The 20,377-nt window shown below is 38.6% G+C and overlaps 1 protein-coding gene across 7 annotated transcripts in view; it reads left to right on the top strand.

Annotated features, from left to right (window-relative positions):
* MGAT4C (MGAT4 family member C) overlaps nucleotides 1-20,377 on the top strand; it is a 685,173-nt gene that overhangs the window by 548,198 nt on the left and 116,598 nt on the right. The window contains exon 1 of one of the 7 annotated variants that reach the window (XM_073331169.1): nucleotides 15,173-15,262. The exons of the other annotated variants lie outside the window; for them this stretch is intronic. The gene's annotated coding sequence lies outside the window, so the exon portion shown is untranslated. Of the gene's footprint in view, nucleotides 1-15,172; nucleotides 15,263-20,377 lie in introns of those variants that run through there. 7 annotated transcript variants of the gene reach the window in all.

The raw sequence follows: 20,377 nt of genomic DNA on the forward strand, positions 1-20,377 counted from the left end.
GTGACCTGGGAAGGGAGTAGATCTGTTTTCTGGGACTGGGGTGTAAATAACTGAGGAACTGACAACAGCCATTATGCTTAACCTTTGATCTGTTTCTCTTTTGCCATTTCCTGTTCCCTCCTGTACAAGTGATGAAGGAGCTACAAAAAAGAACATAGTTTGGCCCAAAATAGACATTGTTAGCTCAGCACTTGAGTTAATCATATATTTTTATTTGAAATCAGAGGCAGTAGGAGCCCCCCACAACATTCCACCAGTGCTGGCCTAGAGAACCATGTCTTGTGGTGACCAAGCATTTCAATTCTCATTCCATTTCATTGTTGTGAGGCTGACACCTGTCCACTGGAATCTGGACTGAAACTACAATGTATTTAACACAGGTCATTGAATTGCCATCAACAGGTAAGTACTATGGGCCTGAGAAGCGAAATTAAAATTTGGCTCATGGCTTTGTTGAAATGAGCCAAAGGAGAGCGGATAGCTGAAGGGGCAAGAGGAAACATGAAATAAATAGCTCAGGGAGGGCAAGAGATAGAAGAGATGTGGATTAAGGGGTAGGAATGGAAAACTTGTCTTATGAAAGGAGACTCAAGGAGCTTGGCTTGTTTAGCCTAACTAAAAGAAGGTTGACGGGAGAGATGATTGCTCTCTATAAATATATCAGAGGGATAAATACCAGCGAGGGAAAGGAATTATTTAAGCTCAGTACCAATGTACACAGGAACAAATGGTTATAAACTGGCCACCAGGAAGTTTAGACTTGAAATTAGATGAAGGTTTCTAACCATCAGAGGAGTGAAGTTTTGGAATAGCCTTCCAAGGGAAGCAGTGGGGGCAAAGATCTATCTGGCTTTAAGATTATCCTCAATAAGTTTATGGAGGAGATGGTATGATGGGATAACATGGTTTTGGTAATTAAATATTCATGGTAAATAGGCCTAATGGCCTGTGATGGGATATTAGATAGGGTGGGATCTGAGTTACCCAGGAAAAAATTTTCTGTAGTATCTGGCTGGTGAATCTTGCCCATATGCTCAGGGTTTAGCTGATCGCCATATTTGGGATCGGGAAGGAATTTTGCTCCAGGGCAGATTGGAAGAGGCCCTGGAGGTTTTTCGCCTTCCTCTGTAGCATGGGACATGAGTCACTTGCTGGAGGATTCTCTGCTACTTGAAGTCTTTAAACCACGATTTGAGGACTTCAATAGCTCAGACATGGGTGAGAGGTTTTTTGCAGGAGTGGGTGGCTGAAATTCTGTGGCCTGCGTTGTGCAGGAGGTCAGACTAGATGATCATAATGGTCCCTTCTGACCTTAGTATCTATGTATCTATGTATCATCTTAGAGACATAGACCCCACCATTTGAAAACTAGGGTAAACAGAGAGGGATCAGAGCTAGATAGGAGAGGGAAAGGAAAAATACTACTACCAGATATTGAGAAATTGTTTTTTCAAAAAAAATGGCAATGTCCTGCTCAGATAGGTGAGCTCACGATAAACAGAGGAATTTGTTAAAAATTTCAGCCTAAGAGTTTGTTTTTAGGCCTGTTTGCAGATGAGAGCTAATGTTCATATCAGGAAAGTAGGGAAATTCAATCCTAATTATAGGAACACACAGAGTGAACTATCATGTAGCATATCATGAAGGACTCCTGCTTTGAGGATATATTATACTTGCAACTGCTCTGATGTATTTTATTGTAGGTTCTATTGCCATGATGAAATACATCCCTGGAGTGATGGCATTTGGTATTATACTTCATCAGAGCAGCAGCTTTTAGTGTTATACAGTGCATCATTCATGTGACAGCCGTGTGGTGATGCATAATAAATCACTATCCTAATCCCATTCTGACCAAACGTATGTAGTATTCACTGATTAATAATAATGTAATGATTGTTAGTTTTGTATAGTAAATAGGCATAATACCTGCGCTTCTGGCTCTAACCAGCAGTGTGGCTTCTCTAAATAGTACCACCAGGGCTTCTGTCATGCAGAGACTTGTCTGGTAAAGGAAATAATTCACATACTGGATGGAGTCTAAATATACTGATTATCATAATCTACTCTAGGTGTGACAGAGGTTAGGTGACAAATAAAACCTTAACATAAACTAGTCAATTACACTATCAGCAGGATTGTAAATTATGTAAGTACAAATGTTCCATTAGTCCAAATACATATATCTACAAGTAAAATCACCTTTAAGCAAACAGACAAACAAAAACCAACCATTAATGACATCCCCAAAGTGCCTTCTGTTCTGTGTCAGTGTTTCTGCTTCTCTGTTGCTATTCTAAATCTCTATTATCTCATTTAATACAAAGTATTTCCCCTTGGTTCACTTCTTGTTTGCTACTTCAAACTCATTTTAAACTTCAGTCATCTTTTAAATTAATCAAAATGAACAGAATCCTCCAGTTGCTCACAGCTCAGGACCTCCAGCCCTAATCTTGGCTGTCATCCTCATTATATTTAATTAATACATCTAGACTTTCTTTTAATTTGTTATCTTGTTCTGCCCATTATTCTTCAGTGCATGTACCAAATGGCTTAGCTTTGTGTGAGGCTTGCTCCCACCCTGAAGATGACCACTGAACTCAGCAACAAAGGGTATAACTAGACCTGATCAAAATGTCTGCTGGAGGTGGACCCAGTTTGTACCCAGAGTTGTGAATCTCAGCAATGGAAGGGAGCAGGGGTGCAGGTGCTGAAGCCACTCACAACTTCCACTCCGTCAGGAGTCAGCTGATAAAATCCACAGAGGAGGTAAGTCAGCAACAAACCAGACAGTGCAAAACCAACTGGGAGATGCACTGATTCAGAGAATTTCCTGGGAAGCCTCTGGCCAATGGGGCTGGCCATAAACTAAATTTGTCTTCCCTTTGTGGCGCTCCTACCACCATTTGCCCTCCCTCATGGAGGAATGCCTACTCCAGCTGAGCTATCCCCACGGATGCAATGGGAGACTTTTGCCCTTAAGTTCAGAGATGTAACTGAGGGAAGAATTTGGCCCTAACAGATTTACCTAAACCCCACTGATATGAATGGAAATACTGTCAGTGGGCTTTATGTCAGACTTAAATCTCTACATTTTATCATTATTTTGTGTATTCCACTATTGGAGTATAAAACTTTTATATTCAGAGTAGCATGTAATTTACAACTTCCCAAAGGAACATCACATGCCAGTTTCCCTGCTCTTGATTAGAGTCATCAACCAGTTCTCCCTCATATTTGCACATTCATGGAGATCTCAGAAAGACTTTTTTTTTTTTACTGTATTTGGGAACTCACTGCTGAATGTCATACTAAATAATGCCTTACCTACCAAGTAAGAAGGGTAACTTTATCATATAACTCACACCTCATTGCTTATCTGTTGTTTTATAGCAGTGGTGCAGATTTGTGGTGTAAACACCATTATCAGTCTCTGTTTTCTGTTCCAAAGGCTATCCATGGATCTTTTTATTAACAATTTGCATGTTCAGCTTTAAAATTTGGTTTCTGGAAAAAGAAATTGTCAATCAAAGTTGGTGATTCCAATGTTTGTGGAAAGCAGACATACAAAGGGGTGGAAAGAAGCAGCCACACAGAGTGGAGGAAAGCAAATAAATTTAAAAGCTCAAACTAATATTAATGACATTTTTTACATAATATTAGTGGAATTTTTTGGATCTTCTTATTCAACTTTACTAACCTTTGGCTAATCCTGCTTTATTATGTATCATATTTGAAAGACTTCTTTAAACACCTTTTCCATGTATGAATATGAATTTGGCAAAATATGCCAACTTCAGTATTATCATAGAATCATAGTACTGGAAGGGACCTCGAGATGTCATCTAGTCCAGTCCCCTGCACTCATGGCAGGACTAAATATTATCTAGTCCATCCCTGACAGGTGTTTGGCTAACTGTCTCTTATGTATATTTGTAACAGGCTTGTTTGCCTTTTGTGGCTGCATTAATGACATTTTTTTCCTTTCCTTTTTCAGGAAAGGAATAACCACATTTTTTCTGCCCAGTTAGTGAAAGAAGTTCAGTTTAAAACAGATTCCTTTAAGTGTTAATTCTGATTGTCAGTTTGAGCTGATAATAGCCATAGTGATGTAGAGATAGATACTGGATACCTAGTCCTATGGTTCATGTGGAAATATTGACTGACTGAGCTAAAGATGGAAGAGTCTGAAACCAGCTATTTCTCCAGTGGCTAATTTTTGCTTTCATGTATTTTAAGACTATAGTCACTGTGTGATTCTATTCCTATTCCATTTTAGCTACCACATTTTTCCAGACAATTATACTAATATACTGTACATCATGTTTAATGCATGATTGTTTACCCACTAAATATATGTGTGTTTTAGTGTGAATTTTCTCTATGGAACTTTTTTCCAGTTATTGTATTCATCTGTAGTTTTAATCCATAAACTTTTCAAAATGGCACATTTTATAATTTGTGCTTATAACTCTAATGCACCTTTTTGAAAATCTGCCCCTTGGGATCCATTAACTCAGACACTCTTTGAATAAAGCACTCCTGGTGTTTTCTATTTGTCACATTTCTGTAAATATATATGTGTGTGTAAAGAGTGTTGGGAAAAGAAATAAACAATCTGGATAGCATGACAGCAGACAGACCATTTTCAATTGAACATTTTTCTTTTGACTTTTAATTACTGTTGAATTTTTACACCACAAACGGAGGCAGAAAAAACAACATCTAATTTAATCTCAGAAGGGACATTCAATTGTTGTTAGTATTTAATTATTACCTGTATGTAATAATCAGTTATGCCAAAGTTGAGTCCTCATAGCACAAGAAACAGTCAGACTAAATGAAAGAATCATATATCTAGCCCTTGGCAACTCAATTTCAGCTGTATAAACCCTTTCCTTTCTCCTTGCCTGTAATGGACAGCTTTCCATTAAGGGAAAGTGGAAGCCAAAAAGAGGACACGATCATCTAAAAGAGGCCATTACAGTTTAATAGATGAGTGAATAGTATATTTTCCTAAGTACCTGTTGTTTTTTGAGTTGTTATATTAAGCCATGCTTAGTTCATCAAATTCAAAAATGTGTGTACTCCAACTCATCTGTTGTTATATCAAATATATACATTCAACTTCATATAGCTTCAGTACCCCTTTTTAGGATACACAAAAGATGTTCTCTGTTTATTTTCTCCAGGTGAAATTCCTGTGAGAAGGCCAGCACATGGCCTATGATCTACTTAAATTACATCTAGTCCCTTAAAATATGATTCAAGTGGGGCATATCTCTTACAAATATCTAGTACTATTAACATTTGCACCACTGAAGGATGGATTGAAAGCTTACCTAGAGTGGCATCCTTTAGTTATAAAGAATCTAATCCGAATTGCTTTGAAGTCAGTGGAAAGTCTCCCATTGACCATGCTGGGCTCTGGATCAAGCCCCTAATACTGTTATGTTAAACACACAAGTATAGAAGTTGGAAGACCACAAACAAACAAGAAGTCATTAGAGCAACCTGAGTACACAAATCACTGTTACATAATTAGCGTTTTATTTCAACAGCAGACCCTAGCTTTTTCATACTAATGACTGAGTTTTCAATTTTCAAATTAATGTGTTTGATGAGTTACAGATTAACTAAACCAAAACAATAAAGCACAGTACAGCTAATACATCACAAAATATAGTTTAAAAAAACAGGAGTACTTCTGTTACCTTAGAGACTAACAAATTTACTTGAGCATAACCTTTCATGGGTTACAGCCCACTTCATTGGATGCATGCAGTGGAAAATGCAGTAGGAAGATATATATATATATACATACACACACCCAGAACATGAAAAAATGGGTGTTACCATGCACACTATAACTAGAGTGATCAGTTAAGGTGAGCTATTACCAGCAGGAGAGAAAAAACCCTTTTGTAGTGATAATCAAGATGGGCCATTTCCAGCAGTTGTCAAGAACATGTGAGGAACAGTAGGGGGGAAAAATAAACATGGGGACATAGTTTTACTTTATGTAATGACACATCCACTCCCCATCTTTATTCAAGCCTAATTTAATGGTGTCCAGTTTGCAAATTAATTCCAATTCAGCAGTCTCTTGTTGGAGTCTGTTTTTTGAAGTTTTTTTGTTGTAATATTGCCACTTTTAGGTTTGTAATCGAGTGACCAGAGAGATTGAAGTGTTCTCTGACTGGTTTTTGAATGTTATAATTCTTGACGTCTGATTTGTGTCCATTTATTCTTTTCCATAGAGATTGTCCAGTTTGGCCAATGTACATGGCAGAAGGGCATTGCTGGCACATGATGGCATATATCACATTGGTAGATGTGCAGATGAATGAGCCAACTGTGTCCACAAATCTATTCAGGGGACACTATCATAGGGCCTAATCACATCAGCCACACTATCAGCCAGCTTGTTCACCTGCACATCTACCAATATGATATATGCCATCATGTGCCAGCAATGCCCCTCTGCCATGTACATTGGCCAAACCAGAAAGTCTCTACGGAAAAGAATAAATGGACACAAATCAGACGTCAAAAATTATAACATTCAAAAACTAGTCGGAGAACACTTTGTAAAAGTAATGTAGTTTTGCTACTATGAGGTCTCACTCTTAAAGACACTGCTTTTAAGTCTTTGCCGAGAAGATGGGAGAGCCCTCCTATTTATTGTGAAAATTATGAAATATGCCAATTAGCAAATTTTAGTATGTAAGATTTTACTGGATTTTGTTTATTTTGTTCAGGACTGCCGAGCTATCCCTGCAGCCTTGTTGATTTGAGGTATCTCCCTTCCTGAGGGATAAGCTGCCCGTCACATGCAAGAAAAAAATTAATTTTCACTTCAGCTAAAATGACTCATTAGACACAGCCCGGCTATTAGGACCCCACATGACAAACTGCTTTCTCTTTCTGCCCTTCCTTCTTGCTGCTCATCACTGCTTCCTTGGAGATCAGCATTCTTCTCCTTTGAATACATTAGTCATTCATGAATAATGACATACAAGCTTGGCAGGGCTTTAGAAAAGGAGCCTTTTATTACACTTTTGTAACAACCATTAATATCTATAACACTCAGCAGTTTTCTAATTTTCTTTTGTGAAAGGACAAGCTGTAACTATATGACAAAATGGCATGAGATCCAAAACTATTACCAGTTTCATTAATGTAGGTGAAATAGGAAGAAACAGAACAATAGGTTTCATTCATGTCAGATATCAGAAATTTCTAGGTTTTCGAAAACTTCTTATCAGCTTTCAGCTGAATTTATAAACACTAATTGGTGTAAAAGTCCATTATGACAGACACATCTTTTTTTTTTTTCTTTCATTCAAGTCCCTTAAAGAAACCAGGCCAAACTATGAAAGGTTTCAGCCTACATGCTAAATTGATTATGTCATGTAAAAATTCCATAGAAACGTACTGTTTCCATGGTAAAATTGGTAGAATTGCAAACTTTATATTTGCTATGAACATTTTGTCTGTCTGGGTACTGGTCATGCAAGAAGCTTCCCCACTCTTGTGTGGTTATATAGGAGGCACTCCCAGTGTCACATGGAACCCCACAGGCACTAGTTGCTCTTGATTCCCACCAGTAAGCAGGATACTGAAAAGTGGGCTACTGACGTGGGCTGGTCATGTCACCCTCCATATTGGCCCACAGAGCATAGATAGCATTCTGTGGCAACTTCATGGCTGGTCCAAAATGTGCACATGTACCAAATATGGAATGAGCAGCATCAAGGAGTCTGCTCACATAGAGTTTAAGTGACTTGCTCAATGTCATACTGCAGATCAGTGGCAGAGACAGACAAAAGAATTAAGCAGGTAATTCAGAGTTCTCAGTACAGTACCACAGAACACACTTCGACTATACCATAATTAATTTTCTGCAAATATTTATTAAATAAGAATTTAATAGTCAATATATGACTTTCTAATTAAATGCTATAGATATCCTTACTTAAAGTGATATTTTTCTTGCAAGAGACAGTAAATATTTCCATTGTGCTGGGTCATCTTAGGTCTTGCTGAGCAGAGCTGTGAAGTTACGTATTAGGAATTGTAATATAGATCTCAGCATTGCTAAGAATTCTTAACTTTCTAGATGAAAGTGCCGAGGTCACTATCTTCACACTGGACTTTGATTCGAATTGCTCCAAAAAGTCCATTTATAAACTCTACAAAAACATACATACCATCATTTCCTGGGCTTTTTCTTTTTTCCAAGATATGAAAGAGTAAAATAATCCTCTTCTACTAGATGCAGCCTACAGGTACCATACAAACAGGCAGCACTTTGATATATTTCTTTTTAATGGAGAAAATTAATAGAGAAACAAAATATTTGCAAAACATCTGTGATGAAGTGCTGGTACATTAAATGCAGTGTTGAATGATATCAAAATGATCTCAGGTTTTATTATAGGAACATGGTATCCATCACTCCTTTATGACTGCCTGTTCACAACTGAAACTCCCACAAATCACCCTTTTATAGGAACTTTTGCCAGCATGCTTTTCTTATAGCTTGGCCTTTAAATTTGACTGGAGCACGCAGCTGTAGTCTTAAAGTGCCCATTTGGCAGTTGACTTCCAGCTAGTAAGTATTACTATTATGGTTTTTTTCTCTCTCACTTATCACTGAGGAGAGGACACATCTTCTCAATGGACAAAAGCAGTTAAATTGAAAGCCCACATGGATATGAAAGCCTGAGATATGACCTACCATTGACCTATGCAATATTTGCACTGTAGTATATAATTTGAAGAAAAAGCCTTATTTATGGTAGGATGATGATGTCAGTTCTCAGTGCTATCTTCACTTGTCTGCCATGGAAGTGCCTACAATGCAGTGATTCTGAAAGCTATTTAAAGCTACTGATGTTATGCACTTCACTCCCATCTCCCCTCCTTATTGAAATCTTTCTCCTGCTTCTCTATACCAGAATGCTGGAGAGGCAGAATTAGCAACAGTGCCAAGCTTCGCTAGCAGATAGGTGCTCTTATCACAAAGTGGAGTTTGATCTCCAACCGTGGTAAAACCTTTTTAATCAAGTTTATAGGTATATATAATTATTTTCCTGTTTGAGGATGGGAGCATGGGGCGCTTTCATGTACAGTCACTTTCCTGAGTGGAAGACTGTTGGAGAGAAGGGGGTTGGGTCTATACCAGCCTTTCTTCCTCCACTGGGAGAATAGGATAATCTGAGGGCTCTTTCCATCTGTGTTAGAAGAGCAGAAATGGGGCCAAAGCAAGTGCATGTGCACCTGAAGAAGCCACAGGGTCGTTGTCAAGGTTCCTTCCCCACTCTGAACTCTAGGGTACAGATGTGGGGACCTGCATGAAACCCTCCTAAGCTTACTTTTACCAGCTTAGGTTAAAACTTCCCCAAGGTACAAACTGTTTTACTCTTGGACTTCCACTGCCACCACCAAACTTTATCTGGGTTCCTGAAAAAACGTAGTTTGGAAACGTCTTTCCCCCCAAAATCCTCCCAAGCCTTGCACCCCACTTCCTGGGGAAGGTTTGGTAAAAATCCTCACCAATTTGCATAGGTGACCACAGACCCAAACCCTTGGATCTTAGAACAATGAAAAAGCATTCAGTTTCCTTACAAGAAGACTTTTAATAGAAGTAAAAAAGAATCATCTCTGTAAAATCAGGATGGTAAATACCTTACAGGGTAATTAGATTCAAAACATAGAGAATCCCTCTAGGCAAAACCTTAAGTTACAAAAAAGACACACAGACAGGAATATTCATTCTATTCAGCACAGCTATTTTCTCAGCCATTTAAAGAAATCATAATCTAACACATACCTAGCTAGATTACTTACTAAATTCTAAGACTCCATTCCTATTCTGTCCCTGGCAAAAGCATCACACAGACAGACACAGACCCTTTGTTTTTTTCCCTCTTCCCAGCTTTTGAAAGTATCTTGTCTCCTCACTGGTCATTTTGGTCAGGTGCCAGCGAGGTTACCTTTAGCTTCTTAACCCTTTACAGGTGAGAAGATTTTTTCCTCTGGCCAGGAGGGATTTTAAAGGGGTTTACCCTTCCCTTTATATTTATGACAGTCGTACTCCCTAACCAGTTCACGTTAGTACTGAACTCTAGGGTTATGTTTGGTAGAACCATAAATCTGGCATCACAGGCCTACCATATTAATAGTACTGGCATTATTTTGTTAAGATAATATCTCACACATGTCTTTTGTTAGAAATAAAAATGCTTTCTGAGTTTCTGTTGAATTTATTATCCAATTGGTTCAAATTTAGGTGTTCTGAAGCTGTCATTGCCCCAGTCCCAGTAAACGGACATACAGGGTTTTATTTCCCTTAGGACATTCGGACCAGACTCATTTAAATGTAAAGCAGGATTTTCTTGCTATTTATATTTAAAGAAGACATGCTTTCTCCCTCCAGAAAGGAGATGGGGGCTTAAAGGGCCTGGTCCTGAGAGTTGCTGCTGCTCATTGGCTTCTGTGGCAGTTAGGGATGCTCAGCAAGCCTAAGCATTAGTTTCAAAGTGTGGGAAGCTTTGGAAACAGTTGTTTGTAGAGGACATTGTAGAGAAGGGGTGAAACCCTGGTCCTGCTGCTTAAACATGTGATCCTAAAACCAAAGGCTAACCTTGTATCTTGGTACCTAGGTAAACTGTAGTCAAAACTTTTCCAAGGACACCCTCTCAGAGGCAATCTCTGGTCTTAGTTAACAATTTGAAAATATATTTATGTCTGACCTTTAGTTAAAAGCCATGTCTACTCAGAATTGATTTTAATTCTTCCTTTGATGATCACTTCAGATGGGTTTCACTATATTCATTTCTCCCCAGGAGGCAGGTCAGTATGTGGCTACCTTCCAGATAGATAAATATATAAACCAGCCCTGGAGGCAGGTCATCAATAAGGATGTCCGTTACAGTCATGTAAAATTTCATATTTTACCTCCCAGGTAATCAGTAGTCCTCATGACTGCCACTCAGGGAAGACATTGCCCTGACCTGATCTGACATTGCCCAAGACATTGCCCTGCTGATGGCAGGTCAGAATATGCAGATACCTCAGCAGACACATGGGCTGAAATCCAAAGTAGCTGTGTCCCAGCATGAATCTTGTTAGAACCCCTCTATTGTATCTAGAGAGAGAGAACATGCCCAAAGAATTTGTCTTAGAAAACAGCTGTTCAGTATTTTTGGAGACCAATGGAGCAGTCTCTGAAGCTGCTAGGGATAATGCCATCAAGGTCTGTCTGTAATATTATCAGTATTGTAGAACAGTACTTTAGTTTTCTTTTCTTTTAATATACAAAAATGGCAACAAAATGATTAGGACACTGGATGACTATCAAAGTAAGATTAACATTTCATGCAGTGTTTGATCATTTGATATAAGCTCTGTGAAATGTGACATGAAAAAAGAAGATAAACTAGTGAATTAGATTAGCACGATTGTTCCCACTTTTTATTTTGTCTTTATTATTCTGTAAAAGGAACCATATCACTTTTGTAAAACCTGAAAAAGAAAATAATTGTATGAGGTCTCTATTGTGGTTTTGTCATGAGTCCAGAGTAAGGAGCAGCATGTTGTGTGATCCCCAAGAACAGTCATCCCTCCTGGTTCTTCCACTGCTCTGGGGAGGGATGGTCTGTGTCTGACACAGCATACATTCCCTTGCATATTGGCACAGCTATTCTGGCCGGTGCAGTGAGGAGATGGAACAAAGGTCTCAACCCGTGCTCACCTTTTTCCACATGCGTGTGTGGTGGGGACATAGCAGCTCTCAGAGCCTGCTTCAACTCCTGCACTGCTACTCATAATGCTGCTAGCTGGCATAGGGGCATGAGGTGCTTTTTATCCCCTTACACCTCTGTCAAGGTTCCTTCCCCACTCTGAACTCGAGGGTACAGATGTGGGGACCTGCATGAAAGACCCTCTAAGCTTATTCTTACCAGCTTAGGTTAAAAACTTCTTCAAGGCACAAACTTTGCCTTGTCCTTGAACCCTATGCTGCCACCACCAAGCGTCTTAAACAAAGAACAGGGAAAGAGCCCACTTGGAGATGTCTTCCCCCGAAAATATCCCCCCAAGCCCTACACCCGGTTTCCTGGGGAAGGCTTGATAAAAAAACTCACCAATTTGCATAGGTGAACACAGACCCAAACCCTTGGCTCTTAAGAACAATGAAAAAGCAATCAGGATCTTAAAAGAAGAATTTTAATTAAAGAAAAAGTAAAAGAATCACCTCTGTAAAATCAGGATGGTAAATACCTTACAGGGTAATCAGATTCAAAACATAGAGAAAATCTCTAGGCAAAACCTTAAGTTATAAAAAGACACAAAAACAGGAATATACATTCCATTCAGCACAGCTTATTTACCAGCCATTTAAACAAAAGGAAATCTAACGCTTTTCTAGCTAGATTACTTACTAACAAGTTCTAATACTCCATTCCTGTTCTGTTCCCGGCAAAAGCATCACACAGACAGACAGCTGTGAAAGTGTCTTGTCTCCTAATTGGTCATTTTGGTCAGGTGCCAGCGAGGTTATCTTAGCTTCTTAACCCTTTACAGGTGAAGGGGTTTCGCCTCTGGCCGGGAGGGATTTTATAGTTCTGTACACAGAAAGGTGGTTACCCTTCCCTTTATATTTATGACAACCTCAATGCTAGAAGTAAGCCAAAGCATTTTTAATGTTGTGGATAATTTCCAGTGAGCTCTAGATTTATAGGTACAAAGTATCTTCGGCTAGCATTTTTATAAAAAAATCTACTATAAAATATTTTAGAGTAGATATTTGTGTTTGATATGTTATTTTATATATCATTTTTCAATATGATGAGTGATATACATCTATATGCCCTGCCAGACACTTTGCACTGAAAAATGTAATGTGATTTAAAGACAGTTGGTTCAGAATAAGCCTTATGGGAGGTACAAAATGCCAAATACACATATTCTCCTCAAAAAGTGAGAGTGCAGTGGTTTTGCAGCATCTCTCATTTTGCCATAGCAACATGATTTATTTGACCCATTTCAGGAAACCTATATTAATTTGTACCTGGAATTTGGTTCCAAAAAGAGGGTAATTAAAAAAAAAAGCTATAAGAACATGCTTGAAACTTGGTTCCAAATAGAGTCCAGCAACAAGAGTGAGGCACACAATTTGGTTTCATAAAGAAAATGTCTTGTTTTCATATTTCTTCAGTAACAAAAGTAAGTATAAATCCAAGAGATGATCTTAGAAGGTGCATTTCACTGTAGAGGCTTCTGCTGCAAAGCCAATATGATCTTAAACTAATCTAATCATGAACATCACTTTTTGAAACAAAGAAGGAGACGACTTCTTGGCAGCAAGAAGTATTGAAATAGTTGGAACTCCCTTGAGAAAAGCTACAACAGGCCACAGAGCACTGACATCCTTTCACCTCTTCACATTGTTTGGTTAATGTGCAGTTGTTCATACTTGCTACAGGCTAAAAATACAGTTGAAGAGAAGAGTTGTGGGTGTGTATGGAGCAAGATTGTCCTCTCCCAAAAGCTCACTGGGAGTAGTGTGAGGGGAAGTAATCTTAAAATCTACATAAGTGGGAACTTGCAAGGATCTTTGCTATCTTCTCAATGAGGGAACCTAAGTATTTTTAGGGAGAACTGGAAATTTGGTTCCAGCTTTGGGATATATTGTGCTTTTTGTATTACCCAGCCAGGAGAGGAAATAAGGTACCCAGCCCCAATCCCCCTTGCTTACCCTACCCAGATTTTGGGTCCTAGGTCTGGTGCACAGTGTGGCTCTGCTTTCCCTGAGGGAGAAAGAGTGAGCAAGAGCCTTATCATCTTCCCACCTCCCCACCACTCTGTGGACAGAATAGCTTGCCTGACATGATTGTGGAAGCAATCTGCGCTTTGCAGTAGTTTACTTCCATCCTGGAGCAAGAGGGAAACGGGAGAAATTTTAACTCTCTGAGCCACAATTCCTTCCTGGGGCAGTCAACTGTACACTGTCTATTATGCAAAGCTGAATATTAAAGCACACTCTAGCCCTTAGTGATGGTCATTTGCTCCTCTCTACACTGCACCTTGCAGAAGATGACTGCATCACAACTAGGGTGATTCAGAGTTTGTCTGGGCTTACCCAGGAAGGGCAGCTCTGCTTTGTGGTGAGGAGGAAGGAGGTCAGAAACTGCTGTAAAAAAAAAAGGTGCTCGGTGGTCAGCTTTGCAGCATCACAGCACTGACTCAAAAGCCTGCTGATTCATGAACTAACTAGTTCATGTTTGTGCAGCACTTTGAATGTGTAAGGCCATATAGAAGTGATATGTATTATTTTTATAGAAAACTTAGGGAAAACATTCTATTAATAGACAATTCTGCTTATCTTCACCTGTTAATTATTAAGGAGACATTCACAACAACAAGATATTTGGGTTTTATTTTATTTTATTGGAGGCAGGGGAGATTTTATAAGCACTCATTTTCTCCTGCTGTTTGTAGTTTATTTGAGATTATAACTCTCCTTGAATCACACTTAGTGGTTGTGTACATGATTATGTCTATTAACAGATAATTGGGCTTCAGATTGAGAACAAGCCACAGAGAGAGTAGATAAACAGTGCTGTTTCCTTAATTTTGTGCTAGAGTGGTTTAAACATATGGGCCATGATTCTCTAAAGTTGGTGCCTAAAAGTTAAGATCCTAAAATCATATTTAGGTACACAAATGGCTGAATTTCAAAAGTGTTGTGCACCCAGCAGCTCCCAATGGGAGATAAATATGTAGAATTTATACTTCAATGTAACAGCTTAAGTTTGTGTAAGTGTGTAAAAGCCAAAAACTATGAAAGGGCCTGATATTACTGCATTACTCCATTGTTATGTTTGTGTACCTCCATTGCAATGGTGTTCCAGTCGTGATTCAGGCCCATACTTCAGGTGAGAATATAGAATGTAACTGTACATGTTCAAATGTTCTATTTCAATTTGATAAGGTGTGTATAATTTACCACAGAATAATTTACTTTCAGGAAATATGCCTAAAATTGTAACTGAAAGATCAAGAATTCAGTCCCAGTCCAAGCAGGAAATTGCCTTCCATTTTGAAAATTCTGAATTCCATGGTTGTATCTCTGTCCTCAGAAATTCACATGACTAAAGTTGGAGTTTGCTGGTTCAATGGAAGAAGCCCTAAGCCCAGCCCAGAAATAGGGAGAACAAGTGAGCCAAACTCTTTCAAACCCCAATATGACAAGGTTAGTTCAAGTTTTTTTAAAGGCTCAAGACAGCTCTTGCTTTATTTGAAAAGTGTTCACCTAGTCTTTATATAATAAATTTGCATGTAAAGTTTACAGAGGGATGCAACCTGATCCAGATAAACTGGATACATGAATATTCAGAGGCCCAGAGGCTAGCAATCATGATGATTGTTGCTGATGGCAACACCTACCCTACCTTTCTTTTTTCCGGGTCCTTACTGTGGTCAACATTCGTAAACTCAGCATTTACTAATAATTACCAAACAGTAGTATCTGAGTTCTGACCATTTTCCATACACTTAAAAATAAAACAAAAACATCAGTCTGTGGTTTGTATTTCTACATGTTGATTTCTAAATGGCAACAACTGTGCACATATCACTCATACTTATCTAGCTAGTCCATCTAAGATTTTATACTATGGTATCTGGTAATACTATTCAGATGACACTAAAATTACTTAAGTGCATATTAAATGAACAATTATACCCAGATGGTTTGATTAAATTCACTCTGACATTCACAGAAAGTAGACTTAAGTGGCCCTTTTGCAAGAGGGGGCCATACGTGACTAGTTGTGTCAAGAACTTGGGTGGCAATTGATAAAATATCCTTCCTAAGTCCCATTTTCAAAAGGAATTTAAGATTCCTAAGAACCTGTCATAAATATAAAGGGAGGGGTAAACACCTTTAAATTTCCCTCCAGAGGAAAAACCCTTTCACCTGTAAAGGGTTAAGAAGCTAAGATAACGTCGCTGGCACCTGACCAAAATGACCAATGAGGAACAAGATACTTTCAAAGCTGGAGGGGGGGAAACAAAGGGATTTCTCTGTCTGTGTGTTGCTTTTGCCGGAACAAGAGCAGAAATGCAGTTCAGAACTCCTATGTAAAGAGTTAATAAGCAATCTAGCTAGATATGCGTTAGATTCTGTTTTGTTTAAATGGCTGATAAAATAAGTTGTGCTGAATAGAATGTATATTCCTGTTTTTGTGTCTTTTTGTAACTTAAGGTTTAGCCTAAAGGGATTCTTTATGTTTTGAATCTAATTACCCTGTAAGGTATTTACCATCCTGATTCTATGGAGGTGATCCTTTTACTTTTTCTTCAATTAAAATTCTTCTTTTAAGAACCTGATTGCTTTTTCATTGTTCTTAAGATCCAAGGGTTTGGGTCTGTGTCCACCTATGCAAATTGGTGAGGATTTTTATCAAGCCTTCCCCAGGAAAGGGGGTGTAGGACTTGGGGGGATTTTGGGGGGAAAGATGTTTCCAAGTGGGCTCTTTCCCTATTATTTTTGTTAGACGCTTGGTGGTGGCAGCAATAAGGTCCAGGGACAAAAGGTAAAATAGTTTGTACCTTGGGGAAGTTTTAACCTAAGCTGGTAAAAATAAGCTTAGGGTTTTTTTCATGAAGGTCCCCACATCTGTACCGTAGAGTGGGGAAGGAACCTTGACAGAGCCTAATTCTCATTGAAAGTCCATGGAATTTAGGAGCCTAAGTGCCTGTTACTTTTGAAAATAGAACATAAACTCATAAATCATTTAGGTCCAGATTTTCAATGCTAAATAGGCACCTAAAGATGCAGACAGGCACCCATTGGGATTTTCAAAAGTTGCCTATCCTACTCAGACACTTTTCAAAATCACATTAAGTGCTTATCTGCATCATTAGGAGCCTAAATACTTCCTTAAAACTGGCCCCGAGGCACTTTTCAAAATCTTAGCCAATGACCTAGCTCAATGGTATCATCTCAGAAAACTCCTAAAAAGCCACTGGCAGATTATAAAATTGTTCCCATCTAGCAGAAGAACTGAAGGCAGATGCCATCATCACAGATGCTTCCCTTCACGTTGCCCTACAGTAAAAGGCACCACGTGGTGCAGGGAAATATAAATTCACATCCCTTCTGCAGGTTGGGTGAATCAAGCTGAGTGTGCATTATGTTGGGCTAAAGATTGTTATATCAATGCAGCTGTTAAAATAAAATGAAAAACTTACTTTGCATCTGACTGAAGGACAAGGTATCCAGTTGGTTCATTATAGTGTTTTTCTAAAACATTATTCATTGATTTTTCTCTGCAACCACAGTTTGTCTTCTTTTTTATTCAGTAGATCAAGACTTCAATATCTGCCCACTGGAGCTCAACTTTATGTCAAGGAAATTAATCTCTGGGTAGATGAATTGTAAGCAAATTTGATAGTGGGAAGACGGTTGTTGATGAGGCAGTTTATAAGCTCCGAAAGCAACTGTTATCTTTGCTATACAATAAAAGGGTGTCTTTCATGGAAGCCTAAAAACAAGCATTGTTCTCCCCCCTCACCAATTATTTCTCAGTAGTTCACTGGTTCTTATAGTTGCAAAATATGTCAGGAAAAAAGGAGCATTGGGGAAGTTTAGCTTTTATCATCAAGGTTAGTGGACTGTAGGCAGATATTTTATAACTTAAAAAGTAACCTTTATGGCATTTATTCTTTTGTGAATTGGAAATCTCATATGAATGCCACTATTATTCATCAAATGTGTTAAAAGCATAAGGTAGAAGCACAACTTGTAAATGAGTTGTGGTTGAATAAAATAAAGAAAGAAAAAACTAAAATTGCTAAAATTATTTTAAACAAGCAGATGATGTTTTTTTGTACATCTATGGTTGGAATAGAAAGTCTGGAATAAAGTCTGGTAAGTAGTACTATGGTCTATAACAGTAGTATTTTTTTTTCTCCTAATAAAAGATTGCAATTATTATAATGGCACCTAGGTCACTTTACATTAAAAACGGAAGTGATTGAATATTGCAAAGGAGCATTCGTGAACGCACATTTGAATCCTGAGCAACTGTTAGATCTTTCAATGTTCATGCCCCTAATTAGCAGATTTTCCAATGGAAAATGCAGTTTTCCTCAAAATTTTGCCAAAAAAAATTCAATTTTCCTTTGGGAAAATCAAAATGAAATTTCATGTCAGGGTATTTTGACTTGTCAGACTATTTCATTTTTTAACTGACTTGAAATGTTTTTTAATTGGTTTTATAAAACATTGAACTGTATTTCCCTTGTTGTGCATCATCTTAGGAAAGTTAGGGTTAGGATTCCTATTCTCTCTTATGGGCTGGAGGACTACCTCTCTCATAATAAATTGTGGATGTTCCTTTCTGTAGTGCATCATTGATATCACGTGATGTGACCCTAGACCCTCTTGATTCGAACTAACAGAGGCCTTGGGGCATATATAGGTATAAAGATCCCATAGGTTCACCAAAATATTGTTATGTAAAGTTTCTAATGAAAGCCTGTGTTACACTGGTCATCATAATAATTGATTATGGGGAAAATATATGAGGAATTATTTGTATATATTTAAAATGTTCTCTAGGTCTGTAGTTAAAAGCAAGTAACTCAAAAGTAGTGTGTTTTGAGACAAACTTCTCCAGACATGATGGTGGGAGACACTTAATCTTCATGGTAGACTAATGGGTATTGTGTGTCACACAATAGGATTCTATTAGCCTTATAAGTCAGATGCTAATGAAAAGCTGGTGGCGACTTCAGAAGGAAACTAACAGGAAGAAGTAAACAGCAGGGACGGGGGACGCTATCTTTTGGTGAACATCATAGGTCAATTCAGGTACATGTGGGGAAGCAGAAAGAAACCCTGACATTCGTTCACTCTGTGAGGACAGGCTGACAGTGGGTTTGAGACAAATTGGTTGAAAATGCTGGGGAAAGAACTTGAAGTAAGCTATTTTGTAGGAGGTATGGGAATGCCTTGTTTGTTTAGTCCAGGGATTGGCAACCTTTGGCCTGCGGCATGCCAAGATAAGCCCCCTGGCAGGCCGGGCCAGTTTGTTTACCTGCTGCATCCACAGGTTCGGCCGATCGTGGCTCCCACTGTCCGCGGTTCGCTGCTCAAGGTCAATTGGGGCTGCGGGGGCTGCAGATCCCTGGTGTCTCTAGAAAGCGTGTTATGTTGTTTTATGTCTAATCATTTGTTCTCATCTTGCATGGTGGTTTTTATTTCAATATTCTTTTTTATAATAATTTTTTAATTATTTTATTTATTTTGATTTTAAAAAATAAAAATTTCTTTTGTTTGATAATTGAACTCAACTGCTGTGCATAATAATAGAAGTGGTGGGTTAAGGAAAAACTGGTAAACTGTTGTACACTGTTTCTTTGGGATCTTGGATTTCTGTGGGTGTCCAGGGATCAAGGACTGGATACCTCAGGATGACATTTTGAAGGGACTCAGGTGCTGAGCTGCATCTGTTGTCAATCTGCAAGACAAAGGCAGAGCTGGTATAGCCCAGAGGACAGTGCTTGTGTGGCTGACAGGTTGGCTGTGTTAGGGACCTAACACCCAGATAGTACAGGCAAGACTCCCTTTTGCTGGAGGTAATTGGTAACAAGGTGACTGTCAGTCCTGGGTGCCTCAAGAAGCATTGAGGTGTATTATGGGAGACATAGTACATCTAGGGGGGCTGGCTGATAGGGGAGAAAAGAGGTATCAGACTTTAGAACTAGAACTCCGCAAAGGCAGTGTGCCCATATTGGAAAATATTGAAAGGAATTGAAATGAAGCATTTCAGATTTGGTAAATAAACTGAAACAAAACATTTTGATGGCAGAGTCTACAAGAGTATGTTTACCTGCAAAACTGGACCTGAAGACTCGGCAGGCAGATGTTTGCCAACAGAAGAAAACAGGAGGAGAGCTGGGCATGAATATTTTTGGTGGTGATGCTCTCTGGGCTTTACAAAAACCCTTTTAAAATTGTGAGGTGAGCAAAAACACCTTACAACAATGGGTATAAAGGCATTTTAAAAAATCGGGACATACTGTTTAAGAAGTGGTGTATCTGAACACTGAGTGTTTTGGAAAAGTAGTGAATTTAAAAATAAATCACGTTGCCAGTGAGGTTGTCTTACAGTCAAACAAAAACTTTACTGTTTAGGGTGCAGTGATATGGTTTTCCATTTTAAATGTAACTGATTTCCTTAAAGTTAACTCATGTAGGTTTAATTCATGAATTGGACTACTAAGTTTTGTAATACGAAAACAAAATGCTGAAACGTTTAAAAAAGTAGCTACTACATATTCCCTGCAAATAACTACT

The sequence above is a fragment of the Lepidochelys kempii genome, chromosome 1, assembly GCF_965140285.1.
Source record: "Lepidochelys kempii isolate rLepKem1 chromosome 1, rLepKem1.hap1, whole genome shotgun sequence".
Taxonomy (NCBI): Eukaryota; Metazoa; Chordata; order Testudines; family Cheloniidae; genus Lepidochelys; species Lepidochelys kempii.